Genomic DNA, 16728 nt, shown 5'->3' on the forward strand with positions numbered 1-16728 from the left:
AGCAATTAATCGGGTCAAGAACAATAAAGCAGCAGGAGCCGATGTGTTACCAGCCGAACTATTCAAGACTGGTGGTCAGATGCTGGTCAGGAGCATGCACCAGCTGATTAGTACAATTTGGATAGAGGAATGCATGCCCAATTAGTGGAACCCCAGCATCCTGTGTCCCGTGCACAAAAAAGGAGCTTTCTCATCGCATATAAGTTCCATCCAGTGTGCTGTGTGAACGATTGAAGCCAATGGTCAATGACATTATTGGACCATACCAATGTGACTTCAGACCTGGCAAATCCACCATTGACCAGATTTTCACTCTGCGCCAAATCCTGGAAAACCCACATGAAAAACACATCGACACATTCCACCTATTCGTCGACTTTAAAGCTGCATTCGACAGCCCCATCCGTTCAGAGGTGTTTAAAGCCATGTCTGCGTTCGGCTTTCCTGCCGAAGTCGGAAAGGACCTCTCGTAGCCCTTTAACGCCAAACGAGGATTCAGACAAGGTGACAGTTTGTCGTGCGACCTTTTTAACATCCTGCTGAAAAATGTCATACGAGAGGCAAAAGTGAACAGAAATGGCACTCTGTACACCGAACCACACATGTTACTCGCCTAAGCCGAGATGACATGGATATAATGGGTCGAACATTGAGAGCGGTAACAGCCACCTTTGAACAAATTGACAAGGAGTCTGCTAAAATGGGTCTGACAGTAAACGGCGAGAAGACCAAGCTGATGGTATCAACGTCCAGTGCGCTCGGGTCAACTGTGGAACTTTAGAACTACAGCTTCGAAGTAGTCAAAGATACCTTGGTACCGCCATAAACAAAACGATTATCCGCGAAAAACTGCGCAAAAGACCGATGCACCTGGAAATCTTTTCTAAGCTCGGCTTATGGAACGAAAGTTCTGTCACAAGCCAGCTAAGTAAGTAAGTACGAAAGTGTTGGGCGCCATAACATCTCTAGCATGGAAATATTGAGAGATATTGAGAGAGATTTGTCTTTTTTTTGTCGCCCGTATGTTGGGCGCCATTATTTGTATGTCATTAACATAATTGGAGAATATTTTTTTAGACCTCCTGTTGGCGCCATATTTCTTTTATATGAGAAATAATAAGAAAAGTTTTTTATAATGCCACACGTTGGGCATGAAAAATAACACTAATTTTCCTCTTTTGAAATTTGAGGGACCCCATGTTGGGCGCCATAACTGTTCTATATCGGAAAAAATTAAAAAAAAATATTTTTTAGGATCACCACGTTGGGCGCCAAAATGAAATATTGTCCATGGCATGGAAATGTTGTCCACTCCTGAGAGTTTATTTTTCGCCCTTATGTTGGGCGCCATTATTTGTATGTCATCAAAATAATTAGAGAATATTGTTTAGGCCTCATGTTGGGCGCCATATTTCTTTTATATGGGAAATAATTAGAACATATTTCTTTCTCTAGCATGGAAATATTGTTAATTTTCCTTCCATCGGAATCGTTTACCTGTCACAAGACTTTTTGAATAATTTGTAATTTATTTAGCGCCCATCTAAATTTATATAATTCTTTTTTTATTAATTCGTTTCTCTTGTTCTTTTTTTATTTCTTGTAGATTAAATAAATACACACAAAAAATGCAATCAAACAAAATGTTATTTTTGTTGTTGTGACAAGTGTTCATGTTCGTGCGTGTGGTATAATTTCGCCGTCTAGAGGGTGCATTGATATCTCAATACTCGTTGGTGTTATTATTTTTTTATTATTTATTTTTTTCGCTTTTAAATTTATCTAACCTTGAAAATTTTTTGCTGTTTTATTTTTAAAGTCTTTTGTTTTTTAATATGTGTGTATATTTAAAACAAAAAATAATCATATCAAATAAAAACAAAAAAATAATCAAACCAAATGTTGCAGAAAATATGGCAAAAAAATATTATTATCGGTCTGCGTCTACAAAAAAAAAAAAAAAAAAAAACAAGAACAAATAAAAATATTATAAAATACTTTCGCTTAATGACCAACACCATGGATCATTCAAATACGGACAAGAACTCTTCATTCGATTAACGCGGATAAATAATTTTCATCGTTCGGAAAACCCGGATAATGCATTTTCATCATACGGATAAACCGGATAACGATTTTTTCTCATTTGGATAACGCGGATAAATAGTAAACTCCAATTTGAATAAAATTTCATCATCCGGATAACGCGGGTATTGGATTTTCATCATTTGGATAACGCGGATAATAATTTTCTTCATTTGGATAACTCGGATAATGTTTTTATTCAATGTGGATAAAGCGGATAATGCATTTTTAACATTGGGATAACACGGATAATGGATTTTCATCATTTGGATAACGCAGATAATTAATTTTCATCATTCTTACTTCATTTGGATACCGCGGATAATACACTTTTAACATTCGGATAACGTGGATAATAATATTGCTTCATTTCGATAACGCGGATAATGCATTTCCATCATTCGGATAAGGTGGAAAATAATTTTAGTTCATTTGAATAACGCGGATAATGCATTTTTAACATTCGGATAACGCGGATAATAATTTTTCTTCATTTGGATAACACGGATAATGCATTTTCAACATTCGGATAATAATAATAATAATTTTACCCCATATGGAGAACGCGGATAATAATTATACTTCATTTGGATAACGCGGATAATGCATTATCAACATTCGGATAACGCGGATAATAATTTTTCTTCATTTGGATAACGCGGTTAAAGAATTTTCATCGTTTGGATTACCCGGATAATGCATTTTCATCGTTCGGATAACCCGGATAATGCATTTTCATCGTTCGGATAACCCGGATAATGCATTTTTAACATTCGGATAAGGTGGAAAATAATTTTACTTCATTTGAATAACACGGATAATGTATTTTCAACATTCGGATAACACGGATAATAATTTTAATTAATTTGGATAACGCGGATAATGCATTTCCATCATTCGGATAAGGTGGAAAATAATTTTACTTCATTTGAATAACACGGATAATGCATTTTTAACATTCGGATAAGGTGGATAATAATTTTAGTTCATTTGAATAACGCGGATAATGCATTTTCAACATCAGGATAACGCGGATAATAATTTTACTTCATTTGGATAAAGCGGATAATGCATTTTCAACATTCGGATAATAATAATAATCATTTTACCCCATATGGATAACGCGGATAATAATTATACTTCATTTGGATAACGCTGATAATGCATTATCAACATTCGGATAACACGGATTTCATCGTTTGGATTACATCGTTTGGATTACCCGGATAATGCATTTTCATCGTTCGCATAACCCGGATAATGCATTTTCATCGTTCGGATAACCCGGATAATGCATTTTCAACCTTAGGATAACGTGGATAATAATTTTACTTCATTTGGATAACGCGGATAATGTATTTTCAACATTCGGATAACACGGATAATAATTTTAATTAATTTGGATAACGCGGTTAATCAATTTACTTCAATTTGAATCAAATTTCACCATTCGGATAATGATTTTACCTCATTCGGATAACGCGGATAATAGATTTTATTCGTCTGGATATCGCGGATAATGAATTTACACCATTTGGATAATGCATTTTCATTATACGGATAATGTGGATAAAAAATTTCCTTTGTTTGGATAACTCGGATAATCGGATAAAGCGGATAATGGTTTTAACATATTTGAAAAAAAAAACGGATAATGCTATTAATTCATTCGGATAATACGGATAATAAATTTTCTTCACTTTTCTTATCAAATCCTATATTTCGGATAATGCGGATAAAACAATTTTACTACTTACGGATAATGCGGATAATCATTTTCCTCGTTTGGATAACACGGACAATCCTTTTTTCCAACTTTAAATAATTTATTGTCTTAATTTCTTTTAATACAACCCCCATAATTAACGCTTACACCTCCTCCCCGCACCTTACCCTATGTAAATTTCCCACAGTATAAATTTTATTATTAATTTTTATTGGCATAGAGTAGCAACAACAACAAAAGAAAGAAATATTTTTTTTGGCATCTCCAATGAAATGCATTCTCGTATGTGCGTTCACATGTGTACGAACATATGTTTGAATGTGTGTAGACGACGACGGTTGTTATTCGTGGTTGTTGTACTCGTATTAAACGATAACAACAACAACAGCAAAAGCGAAAAATTAAAATACACTTTCGTTTTCATATTTTGCAAATTTGTGTGTGTGTGTGTTTGTCTCTTTACAAACAAACAAATATTTTAGCAGACACAGCGAAAGAGACGAGCGGGTGAGCGAACGAACGAACGAGTGACAGTCATTTAGTCGGACCACTTTTGTCGCCAAATGCTATGCATTATTTAATATGTTTGATTATGGATGATGGTGGCGGCACAGTGTTCGGAAAAAAATATTAATTTTTAAAAAAATATTGTTTCTTGGCCTACCCTCAGGCGTGGATTTTTAAAAAATATTTTTTCTTGGCGTTAGTTTTTTAAATATTTTTTCCTGGCCTACCATCAGGCATTGTTTAATAATAGTTTCTCAAGGTATTCTAGGCCAACAGGCGTGGATTTTTAAAAAAGATTTTCTCAAGGACTTCTAGACCAACAGGCGTGGATTTTTAAAGAAGATTTTCTCAAGGACTTCTAGGCCAACAGGTGTGGATTTTTAAAGAAGATTTTCTCAAGGGCTTCTAGGCCAACAGGCGTGGATTTTTAAAGAAGATTTTCTCAAGGACTTCTAGGCCAACAGGTGTGGATTTTTAAAGAAGATTTTCTCAAGGGCTTCTAGGCCAACAGGCGTGGATTTTTAAAGAAGATTTCTTAAGGACCTGCATAGCAAAAGGCGTGGATTTTTAAAGAAGATTTTCTCAAGGACTTCTAGGCCAACTGGCGTGGATTTTTAAAGAAGATTTCCTGCAGGACCTGCATAGCAAAAAGCGTGGATTTTTTAAGAAGATTTTCTCAAGGACTTCTAGGCCAACAGGTGTGGATTTTTAAAGAAGATTTTCTCAAGGACTTCTAGGCCTGAAGGCGTGGATTTTAAAGAAGATTTTCTCAAGGACTTCTAGGCCAACAGGCGTGGATTTTTAAAGAAGATTTTCTCAAAGACTTCTAGGCCAACAGGCGTGGAATTTAAAGAAGATTTTCTCAAAGACTTCTAGGCCAACAGGCGTGGAATTTAAAGAAGATTTTCTCAAGGACTTCTAGGCCAACAGGCGTGGATTTTTAAAGAAGATTTTCTCAAGGACTTCTAGGCCAACAGGCGTGGATTTTTAAAGAAGATTTTCTCAAAGACTTCTAGGCCAACAGGCGTGGAATTTAAAGAAGATTTTCTCAAAGACTTCTAGGCCAACAGGCGTGGAATTTAAAGAAGATTTTCTCAAGGACTTCTAGGCCAACAGGCGTGGATTTTTAAAGAAGATTTTCTCAAGGACTTCTAGGCCAACAGGCGTGGATTTTTAAAGAAGATTTTCTCGAGGACTTCTAGGCCAACAGGCGTGGAATTTAAAGAAGATTTTCTCAAGGACTTCTAGGCCAACAGGCGTGGATTTTTAAAGAAGATTTTCTCAAGGACTTCTAGGCCAACAGGCGTGGATTTTTAAAGAAGATTTTCTCAAGGACTTCTAGGCCAACAGGCGTGGATTTTTAAAGAAGATTTTCTCAAGGACTTCTAGGCCAACAGGCGTGGATTTTTAAAGAAGATTTTCTCAAGGACTTCTAGGCCAACAGGCGTGGATTTTTAAAGAAGATTTTCTCAAGGACTTCTAGGCCAACAGGCGTGGATTTTTAAAGAAGATTTTCTCAAGGACTTCTAGGCCAACAGGCGTGGATTTTTAAAGAAGATTTTCTCAAGGACTTCTAGGCCAACAGGCGTGGATTTTTAAAGAAGATTTTCTCAAGGACTTCTAGGCCAACAGGCACTGGATTTTTAAAGAAGATTTTCTCAAGGACTTCTAGGCCAACAGGCGTGGATTTTTAAAGAAGATTTTCTCAAGGACTTCTAGGCCAACAGGCGTGGATTTTTAAAGAAGATTTTCTCAAGGACTTCTAGGCCAACAGGCGTGGATTTTTAAAGAAGATTTTCTCAAGGACTTCTAGGCCAACAGGCGTGGATTTTTAAAGAAGATTTTCTCAAGGACTTCTAGGCCAACAGGCGTGGATTTTTAAAGAAGATTTTCTCAAGGACTTCTAGGCCAACAGGCGTGGATTTTTAAAGAAGATTTTCTCAAGGACTTCTAGGCCAACAGGCGTGGATTTTTAAAGAAGATTTTCTCAAGGACTTCTAGGCCAACAGGCGTGGATTTTTAAAGAAGATTTTCTCAAGGACTTCTAGGCCAACAGGCGTGGATTTTTAAAGAAGATTTTCTCAAGGACTTCTAGGCCAACAGGCGTGGATTTTTAAAGAAGATTTTCTCAAGGACTTCTAGGCCAACAGGCGTGGATTTTTAAAGAAGATTTTCTCAAGGACTTCTAGGCCAACAGGCGTGGATTTTTAAAGAAGATTTTCTCAAGGACTTCTAGGCCAACAGGCGTGGATTTTTAAAGAAGATTTTCTCAAGGACTTCTAGGCCAACAGGCGTGGATTTTTAAAGAAGATTTTCTCAAGGACTTCTAGGCCAACAGGCGTGGATTTTTAAAGAAGATTTTCTCAAGGACTTCTAGGCCAACAGGCGTGGATTTTTAAAGAAGATTTTCTCAAGGACTTCTAGGCCAACAGGCGTGGATTTTTAAAGAAGATTTTCTCAAGGACTTCTAGGCCAACAGGCGTGGATTTTTAAAGAAGATTTTCTCAAGGACTTCTAGGCCAACAGGCGTGGATTTTTAAAGAAGATTTTCTCAAGGACTTCTAGGCCAACAGGCGTGGATTTTTAAAGAAGATTTTCTCAAGGACTTCTAGGCCAACAGGCGTGGATTTTTAAAGAAGATTTTCTCAAGGACTTCTAGGCCAACAGGCGTGGATTTTTAAAGAAGATTTTCTCAAGGACTTCTAGGCCAACAGGCGTGGATTTTTAAAGAAGATTTTCTCAAGGACTTCTAGGCCAACAGGCGTGGATTTTTAAAGAAGATTTTCTCAAGGACTTCTAGGCCAACAGGCGTGGATTTTTAAAGAAGATTTTCTCAAGGACTTCTAGGCCAACAGGCGTGGATTTTTAAAGAAGATTTTCTCAAGGACTTCTAGGCCAACAGGCGTGGATTTTTAAAGAAGATTTTCTCAAGCAACTTCAAGGCCAACAGGCGTGGATTTTTAAAGAAGATTTTCTCAAGGACTTCAAGGCCAACAGGCGTGGATTTTTAAAGAAGATTTTCTCAAGGACTTCTAGGCCAACAGGGGTGGATTTTTAAAGAAGATTTTCTCAAGGACTTCTGGGCCAACAGGCGTGGATTTTAAAGAAGATTTTCTCAAGGACTTCTAGGCCAACAGGCGTGGAATTTAAAGAAGATTTTCTCAAGGACTTCTGGGCCAACAGGCGTGGAATTTAAAGAAGATTTTCTCAAGGACTTCTAGGCCAACAGGCGTGGAATTTAAAGAAGATTTTCTCAAGGACTTCTGGGCCAACAGGCGTGGAATTTAAAGAAGATTTTCTCAAGGACTTCTGGGCCAACAGGCGTGGATTTTTAAAGAAGATTTTCTCAAGGACTTCTAGGCCAACAGGCGTGGATTTTTAAAGAAGATTTTCTCAAGGACTTCTAGGCCAACAGGCGTGGATTTTTAAAGAAGATTTTCTCAAGGACTTCTAGGCAAACAGGCGTGGATTTTTAAAGAAGATTTTCTCAAGGACTTCTAGGCCAACAGGCGTGGATTTTTAAAGAAGATTTTCTCAAGGACTTCTAGGCCAACAGGCACTGGATTTTTAAAGAAGATTTTCTCAAGGACTTCTAGGCCAACAGGCACTGGATTTTTAAAGAAGATTTTCTCAAGGACTTCTAGGCCAACAGGCGTGGATTTTTAAAGAAGATTTTCTCAAGGACTTCTAGGCCAACAGACGTGGATTTTTAAAGAAGATTTTCTCAAGGACTTCAAGGCCAACAGGCGTGGATTTTTAAAGAAGATTTTCTCAAGGACTTCAAGGCCAACAGGCGTGGATTTTTAAAGAAGATTTTCTCAAGGACTTCTAGGCCAACAGGGGTGGATTTTTAAAGAAGATTTTCTCAAGGACTTCTGGGCCAACAGGCGTGGATTTTAAAGAAGATTTTCTCAAGGACTTCTAGGCCAACAGGCGTGGAATTTAAAGAAGATTTTCTCAAGGACTTCTGGGCCAACAGGCGTGGAATTTAAAGAAGATTTTCTCAAGGACTTCTAGGCCAACAGGCGTGGAATTTAAAGAAGATTTTCTCAAGGACTTCTGGGCCAACAGGCGTGGAATTTAAAGAAGATTTTCTCAAGGACTTCTGGGCCAACAGGCGTGGATTTTTAAAGAAGATTTTCTCAAGGACTTCTAGGCCAACAGGCGTGGATTTTTAAAGAAGATTTTCTCAAGGACTTCTAGGCCAACAGGCGTGGATTTTTAAAGACGATTTCTTCAGACCTGCATACCTTGTGGACTTTGTTGGGCGCCATAATTTTTATATCATAAAAATAATTAGAAAAATTTGTTTGGACCTCATGTTGGACGCCATAATTGTTTTATAATGGAAATAATTAGAAAATATTTTTTTATAATGCCCCACGTTGGGCGCCATATTTTCTCTAACATGGAAATATCATTAATTTTCCTTCTGAGCAATTTTTTTTCGTTCGTATGTTGGGCACCATAATTTTTATATAAAAAAAAATAAGGCGTGAATTTTTAAAGATATTTTTTGTGGACTTATGTTGGGCGCCATAATTTTTTATCATAAAAATAATTAGAAAAAATTGTATGGGCCTCATGTTGGGCGCCATAATTCTTTTATAATGGAAATAATTAGAAAATATTTTTTTATAATTCCCCTACGTTGGGCGCCATATTTTCTCTAGCATGGAAATATCATTAATTTTCCTTCTGAGCAATTTTTTTTTTTTTTTTGTCCGTATGTTGGGCACCATAATTTTTATGTCAAAAAAATAAAAAAAATATTGTATGGGCCTCATGTTGGGCGCCATAATTATTTTATAATGGAAATAATTAGAAAATATTTTTTTGTATAATTCCTCTACGTTGGGCGCCATATTTTCTCCAGCATGAAAATATTCCGACCGAAAAATTTTATGGGCCTCATGTTGGGCGCCATCATTTTTATGTCATCAAAATAATTAGAAAAACATTTTATTGGCCTCATGTTGGGCGCCATATCTCTTCTAAATAAAAAATAATTAAAATATATATTTCTAATGCCCCACGTTGGGCGCCATAATTTTTTTAACATGAAAATAAAAGTTTTTATAATAGAAAAAACAAGAAAATATTTTTTTTAATGCCCCACGTTGGGCGCCATTACCTAGAAATTCATTCACTTTCCTCTTGATGAGTCTGGGAAACAAGTAAAGGAACGAAAGGGAGAATCTAAAAACTTATTTGAAATGAAAACCTACCACAATATTAAGTGCTGCAAAATAATTAGAAAAAATTGTATGGGCCTCATGTTGGGCGCCATAATTCTTTTATAATGGAAATAATTAGAAAATATTTTTTTATAATTCCCCTACGTTGGGCGCCATATTTTCTCCAGCATGAAAATATTCCGACCGAAAAATTTAATGGGCCTCATGTTGGGCGCCATCATTTTTATGTCATCAAAATAATTAGAAAAAAATTTTATGGGCCTCATGTTGGGCGCCATATCTCTTCTAAATAAAAAATTTTGTGGACTTATGTTGGGCGCCATAATTTTTTATCATAAAAATAATTAGAAAAAATTATATGGGCCTCATGTTGGGCGCCATAATTTTTTTATAATGAAAATAATTAGAAAATATTTTGTTATAATTCCCCTACGTTGGGCCCCATATTTTCTCCTGCATGAAAATATTCCGACCGAAAAATTTTATGGGCCTCATGTTGGGCGCCATCATTTTTATGTCATCAAAATAATTAGAAAAACATTTTATGGCCTCATGTTGGGCGCCATATCTCTTCTAAAAAAAAAAATAATTAAAATATATATTTTTAATGCCCCACGTTGGGCGCCATATTTTTTTTGACATGAAAATAAATGTTTTATAATAGAAAAAATAAGAAAATATTTTTTAATGCCCCACGTTGGGCGCCATTACCTAGAAATTCATTCACTTTCCTCTTGATGAGTCTGGGAAACAAGTAAAGGAACGAAAGGGAGAATCTAAAAACTTATTTGAAATGAAAACCTACCACAATATTAAGTGCTGCATAATGATGACGGCGGCGGCACATTTTGGCTGACTCTGTGGTTTGTGTACATAAACACTTGGCAGAAGATTATTTTTTATTTAGTTTGTGTATCGGTTTTTAAACACAAAAATAACAAAAAAAAAATGAAGCACTCTCTTCTAATGATTAAATAAATAGCGGCGATATTTGCCACTTCAGTCACAAGGATATTGGAATTGTAATATATATTTTTTTATTTCAATAAAAAGTATGATTTCATAATTAATTAATTGTCAAACAAAACAATTAGGCGATTGATTACGCACGAAAGCCGCATGGGATTTCTTATTTTTTTTTTTTCATTAAAGAAAAACCACTAAAAACAATAACAAAAAACACCCATCATCCGGTGGCAGGCAATCAGGGTAGATAGTTGGCGTTACTCTGAAATAATTCGTCCCACAATAATTGCCAAGAGATACCAAGAGAGAGATATACTGGGGCTGCCGTAACCGTTTTATTATGCCGAACGAATGACACTGACTAAGCCAGGCGACGGACTGCGACAACACAACGATGACTAGGTAACTGTGACTATGATGTGGCAGACAGACAAGTTAGGTTGCAGCAGCAACAGCAACATATTTCTCTATTGTTTGTTTTGCCTGCCCTGCCGCTTGCTGCTGCCGGTGAGGCTGTTGTTGGAGACCGAACGAACGACTGCCAACCTGCAATATTCACACATCATTTGTTTGTTGAATGATTCTACTACTGAGTATTTATTTTATCATTCAGACAAGAACAACAACTAGTTGTCATTTGTAGTTGTTTTCCAGACCAGCATGCCGTGGGGGTAGTCGGCCTAGAGTCTGGTTTGTATGGATAACGAGACTCTGACCGAATATTTTTTTCTATACAACACAAATTCGAAACAGCTGATTGGAAATAACAAAAGAAAAACAAAAAACACAACCATAAAAAGTAATGAGAAACAAGCGAATTAATTGAGAGAGAGAGAGAGAGAGAGAGAGTGCAAGGGAGAGAGTGAAACAAATGTTGTGTAAATACGGCCAAACTTAAAGCAGACAAAATATAAAAAAATCTTAGAAGTGGAAATAAAAGAAATCCCAAAAAAATCAAGGTACCCCACGTTGGGCGCCATATTTTTTTCTTGCAGAAAAAAAATTGAAAATATTTTATAGTTGCCTCACGTTGGGAGCCATATTTTTTCTTTCAGAAAATATTTTGAAAATATGTTATACGTGCCCCATATTGGGCGCCATATTTTTCTCTTGCAGAAAATAATTTGAAAATATTTTATGTTTGCCCCACGTTGGGCGCCATATTCTTTCTTTCAGGAAAATTTAAAAAATATTTTTTAGGTACCCCACATTGGGCGCCATCATTTTTTCTTTTAGAAAATAAATCAAAAATATTTTTAGGTACCCCCACATTGGACGCCATAATTTTTCATCATAGTTGCTCCACGTTGGGCACCATATTTTTTCTCTTTCAGAAAATAATTCAAAAATATTTTTAGGTACCCAACATTGGGCGCCATAATTTTCTCCAAAAAATAATTCGAAAATATTTTATAGGTGCCCCACATTGGGCGCCATATTTTTTTTCTTGCAGAAAATAATTCGAAAATATTTTATAGTTGGCCCAAGTTGGGCGCCATAATAATATTTCTTTTAGAAAACAATTCGAAAATATTTTATAAGTGCTCCACATTGGGCGCCATAATTTTTCTTTACAGTTGCCCCACGTTGGTCGCCATATTTTTTCCGCAGAATATAATTCGAAAATATTTTAGGTACCCCAACATTGGGCGCCATATTTTTTCTCTTTCAGAAGATAATTTGAAAATATTTTATAGGTGCTCTACATTGGGCGCCATATTTTTTTTCCGCAGAATATAATTTGAAAATATTTTATAGGTGCCCCTCATCGGGCGCCATATTTTTTTCTTGCAGAAAACAATTCGAAAATAGTTTATATTTCCCCAACATTTGGCGCCATAATTTTTCTTTACAGTTGCCCCCCAGAAAGAAAATATATGGCGCCCAACATATATTTTCTTTCTGAAAATATTTATAGTTGCCCCACATTGGGCGCCATATTTTCACCTTCATAAAAATAATTAAAAAATATTTTTTTGCTATCCCGCATTGGGCGCCATAATTTTTCTTTATGGTTTCCCCATGTTGGACGTCATATTTTTTTCTTTCAGAAAATAATTTGAAAATATTTTTAGGTACCCCACATTGGGCGCCATTATTTTTCATTCAGAAAAAATTGAAAATATTTTATGTTTGCTCCACATTGCGCGCCATAATTTTTCTTGACATTTGCCCCACGTTGGGCGCCATATTCTTTCTTTCTGAAAAAAATTCGAAAATATTTTATAGGTGCCCCCCATTGGTCGCCATATTTTTTCTCTTTGAGAAAATAATTTGAAAATATTTTATAGTTGCCCCACGTTGGGCGTCATATTCTTTCTTTTAGGAACAAATAATCAAATATTTTATTGGCGCTTGAAAAATATTATTTTATAAATCCACGCATCAGTTGGCCTACCCCACGGGATAGTTTTTTAAATTTATTTTTCATAGCCTACCCTAAGGCGTGGATTTTTTAAAATTCGGTTTTCAAAGCCTAGTCTTAGACGTGATTTTTTAAAATTAACCATGGGGTGGATTTTTTAAAACACATTTTCTAAAGCCTACCCTTGGGTTGATTTTTTTTAAATTCATTTTTCAAAGCCTACCCTTGGGTTTGGATTTTTAAAATTAATTTTTCAAAGCCTATCCTAAGGCGTGGATCTTTTAAAATTAATTTTCATAGCCTATCTTTAGGCGTGGATTTTTTAAAATTAATTTTCATAGCCTATCTTTAGGCGTGGATCTTTTAAAACTAATTTTCATAGCCTATCTTTAGGCATGGATCTTTTAAAATTATTTTTCATACCCTACCTTTAGGCGTGTATTTTTTTAGAATTAATGTTCTCACGGTTTTCCCATAGATCTTTTTTTCTTGCCCTCATCTAAAGTTTCCCTTTTTTGTGCTTTGAAAAAAAAAAGAAAACTATATTAATGTGTGTGTTTTTGTTTTCTATTTAGGTTACCACCACAAAATCCGAACCTTTCACAATGTGTCTAGACGACATATTTTCTTTGGTTTGGTTTGTATATTTTTGAAAGAAGGAGAACAAGATGTAATCATAATGGCTTTCTTCCGCCCTCCTCCCACACCACTATACACCACTTTATGTGTAGACAAAAAGCCATAGAATAGCTTGGCGGATCGTATCGCATCACAGCATCTTCGATTTTGCGGTAATAGTTGAGGACAGAAATGGAAATTGATTTTCTAAGATTTCCATCCATCCAAGCATGTTTATTATTACTAATGGCAATGATGAGTGTTCCGATGATGATGATAATGGGTTTGACCCAAATTTTTCCATGGACCACTTTTGCAGAAAATTGTATTGCAGCTATGGCCACGGATTGGCTGGCCACTGCAACCATTTGAATGTTTGTCGCCTGGCAGGTCATATGAAGACAAGGCAATTAAAGAGGCGAATAATTGTGTCCCATCCATTGATGATAATTGTCAAGGCCCATTCGAACTTATATGTAGGTATACATGACACATCACATCTTCCCATTGAATTGCCATGAACGAGATGGGTGTGGAATGTCTGTAAATTGCCTTGAGAAGGCAATTGCCATTTCTTTTTTTTTCGTAATGGTACTTTCGTGGAAGGTCGTTCATCACATTGGTAATAAATTCGATTTTTTTCGTTAGTTATGAAAAAAATCTAGTTCCACTAAAGCAACCAAATCCGCCATTGAATACCCCATTGAAAAATTTGGTTTATGGAGTTATTGAACAAAAAATTCTTTGGAATGTAATGCATATCGTCGCCAGGCGAACAAATATTAAATATCTTCTTAAAGGTCCGTAACGTCTACCTTTCGTCTCTACTACTAACCCCTTTGCTGTCTGATGGCTCATTGCTTATCGGTGGATGGTCGGTCGGAGGGACAAACGATTGAATGTAGCTTAAGAAACGCACGTCTGGCTCATTGCCTTCCATGGAATGTTGATGGCACTTGAGACTCCATAAACAACAACTAAATAAATAAATATGTGATGCGAAACGATCGATGATCGAAGTGAGCTTTCATATCGACACATAGTTTCAATTTTCACACTAACAGTATGCCGCAATATGTGGGGCATATAAAATACAAATACACTAAAAAAAATATTTTGCAATACATTTTTCAAAGCCTACCCTAGGTAGGATTTTTTTAAATTAATTTCCAAAGTCTAAACTCAGGTATGGATTTTTTAAAGTTAAATTTTCAAAGCCTACCCTAAGGCGTGGATTTTTAAAATAAATTTTTCAAGGCATACCCCAAGGCGTGGATCTTTTAAAATTAATTTTTCAAGGCATACCCCAAGGCGTGGATCTTTTAAAATTTATTTTTCAAGGCATACCCCAAGGCGTGGATATTTTAAAATTAAATTTTCAAGGCATACCCCAAGGCGTGGATCTTTTAAAATTAAATTTTCAAGGCATACCCCAAGGCGTGGATCTTTTAAAATTAATTTTTCAAGGCCTACCCCAAGGCGTGGATCTTTTAAAATTAAATTTTCAAGGCATACCCCAAGGCGTGGATCTTTTAAAATTAATTTTTCAAGGCCTACCCCAAGGCGTGGATCTTTTAAAATTAATTTTTCAAGGCATACCCCAAGGCGTGGATCTTTTAAAATTAATTTTTCAAGGCCTACCCCAAGGCGTGGATCTTTTAAAATTAAATTTTCAAGGCATACCCCAAGGCGTGGATCTTTTAAAATTAATTTTTCAAGGCCTACCCCAAGGCGTGGATCTTTTAAAATTAATTTTTCAAGGCATACCCCAAGGCGTGGATCTTTTAAAATAAACCTGGACAATCAGCGGGTTCAGGGGGAGAGTCTCGAAGGAAATGACCGAGTGCCTATGATCCCTGTGCCGACGAGGCGAGAATGGCGTCCCTATGTAACCATCTCAAAAGCCTGGTCAACACCTTTTTAAAGTGTCCCCCAAACGCTGGGGTGTCATGCGACCTCGTGCCTATCAGCGTTCTACGTTTTGCAGTCAGGGTTCCGACTGTATTAGAACGGAGCTTTGTTGATACCTTGGCGCCTCAACAAGCTTATTCAGGCTTAGATGCCAAGTCCTTGCCATGGTAAGAGGCTATGCCATGATCGACCTCAATCCCTCACTTACAGCACTTTTTATGGAGTCGAATTTTAATAACCCCCCGATTTTTCGACTGATGCTGATATGGCTGCCTTGGCACCCTCAGTCTCAAACTTTACAAGGCCAGACATCAATGAACCCCCTCAAGTGTTGACGACCCAAGCTACCCCCCTGGACCTCTCTTTTGCCTCTTGTCCCACTCTCGACGACGTTAACGAAAGCCTGGAGAGGCAGTCGGATCTTCTTCTCAACCTTTTAGAGGAAACCGGCACCTTCCGCATTAGTCTGGAGAGCATCCCGAATCAGTTCTGGGATGACTCGCCCTTGTCAGACGAGGAAACTACGGTGATTGGCACTACGGCGAAAAAACAGTAGCGACCATGGCGTCTCCTATGAAGCAAGTAGAGTCCTCCCATTTGCTGACTAGGGAAGTAAACCCTCGCGAGGTTGAAGATCTGCACTCAATCTCCACGGCCTGTAGTGAGTCGCGAGACTACACAGGCAGTTGGCTGTCGAAATGGATACTGGTACTGATGAGACCCCCGTCGATAAGATGGATGATTCATCAGTACCAGTAACTGCTAGGCAAGTCGATGCCAAGGAGATCGCTGCCAAGAAGATGTACCGGAGAGCAGTTAACTACTGTAACTGATACGTTGGACGGGACAGCTAAGAGGAAACTCAATTTTATCCGGAAGTTCTCCAGGAACTATCCAAAATAATATTGAGAGGGACTTCTTGGTTGATAGGATCCCCCGACCCAGTACTAAGACCGCCACGGTAATCCCTTCAAATAAGAAGAAACCTGTTGGGGGCTCTAGTATATCCAGGAAGCTGATGCCTGAGTCTTCTAAGCCCTCAGCGCCCCCCAAGGGTAAACTGAGTACTGAGACGTCCCAGACACCAGCATTCACAACAAAGAAGGAAGGTAGTGGACTGTCGAAGTCGGCCCGAAGAAGAGCCCGTAAAAATGCCTCCAAGATTTATTGTATGTATTTATTTATTTTATTAAAACGCGAGGATTATAGGATTATAGAATTCGAGTTGATTTATTCTTCAATTTGTATGCGTAACAAGTTATATGTGTTTCGTGCAAAGAATAGACAATGAATGAAATTTTCTTTCAACGACATATTTTCAATACAAAAAACCAAAGCCTTCTTTATATAAG

This window comes from Musca vetustissima, unplaced genomic scaffold, assembly GCF_032173495.1.
Source record: "Musca vetustissima isolate MV318-11 ecotype Yass unplaced genomic scaffold, APGP_CSIRO_Mvet_v1 utg189827, whole genome shotgun sequence".
NCBI lineage: Eukaryota > Metazoa > Arthropoda > Insecta > Diptera > Muscidae > Musca > Musca vetustissima.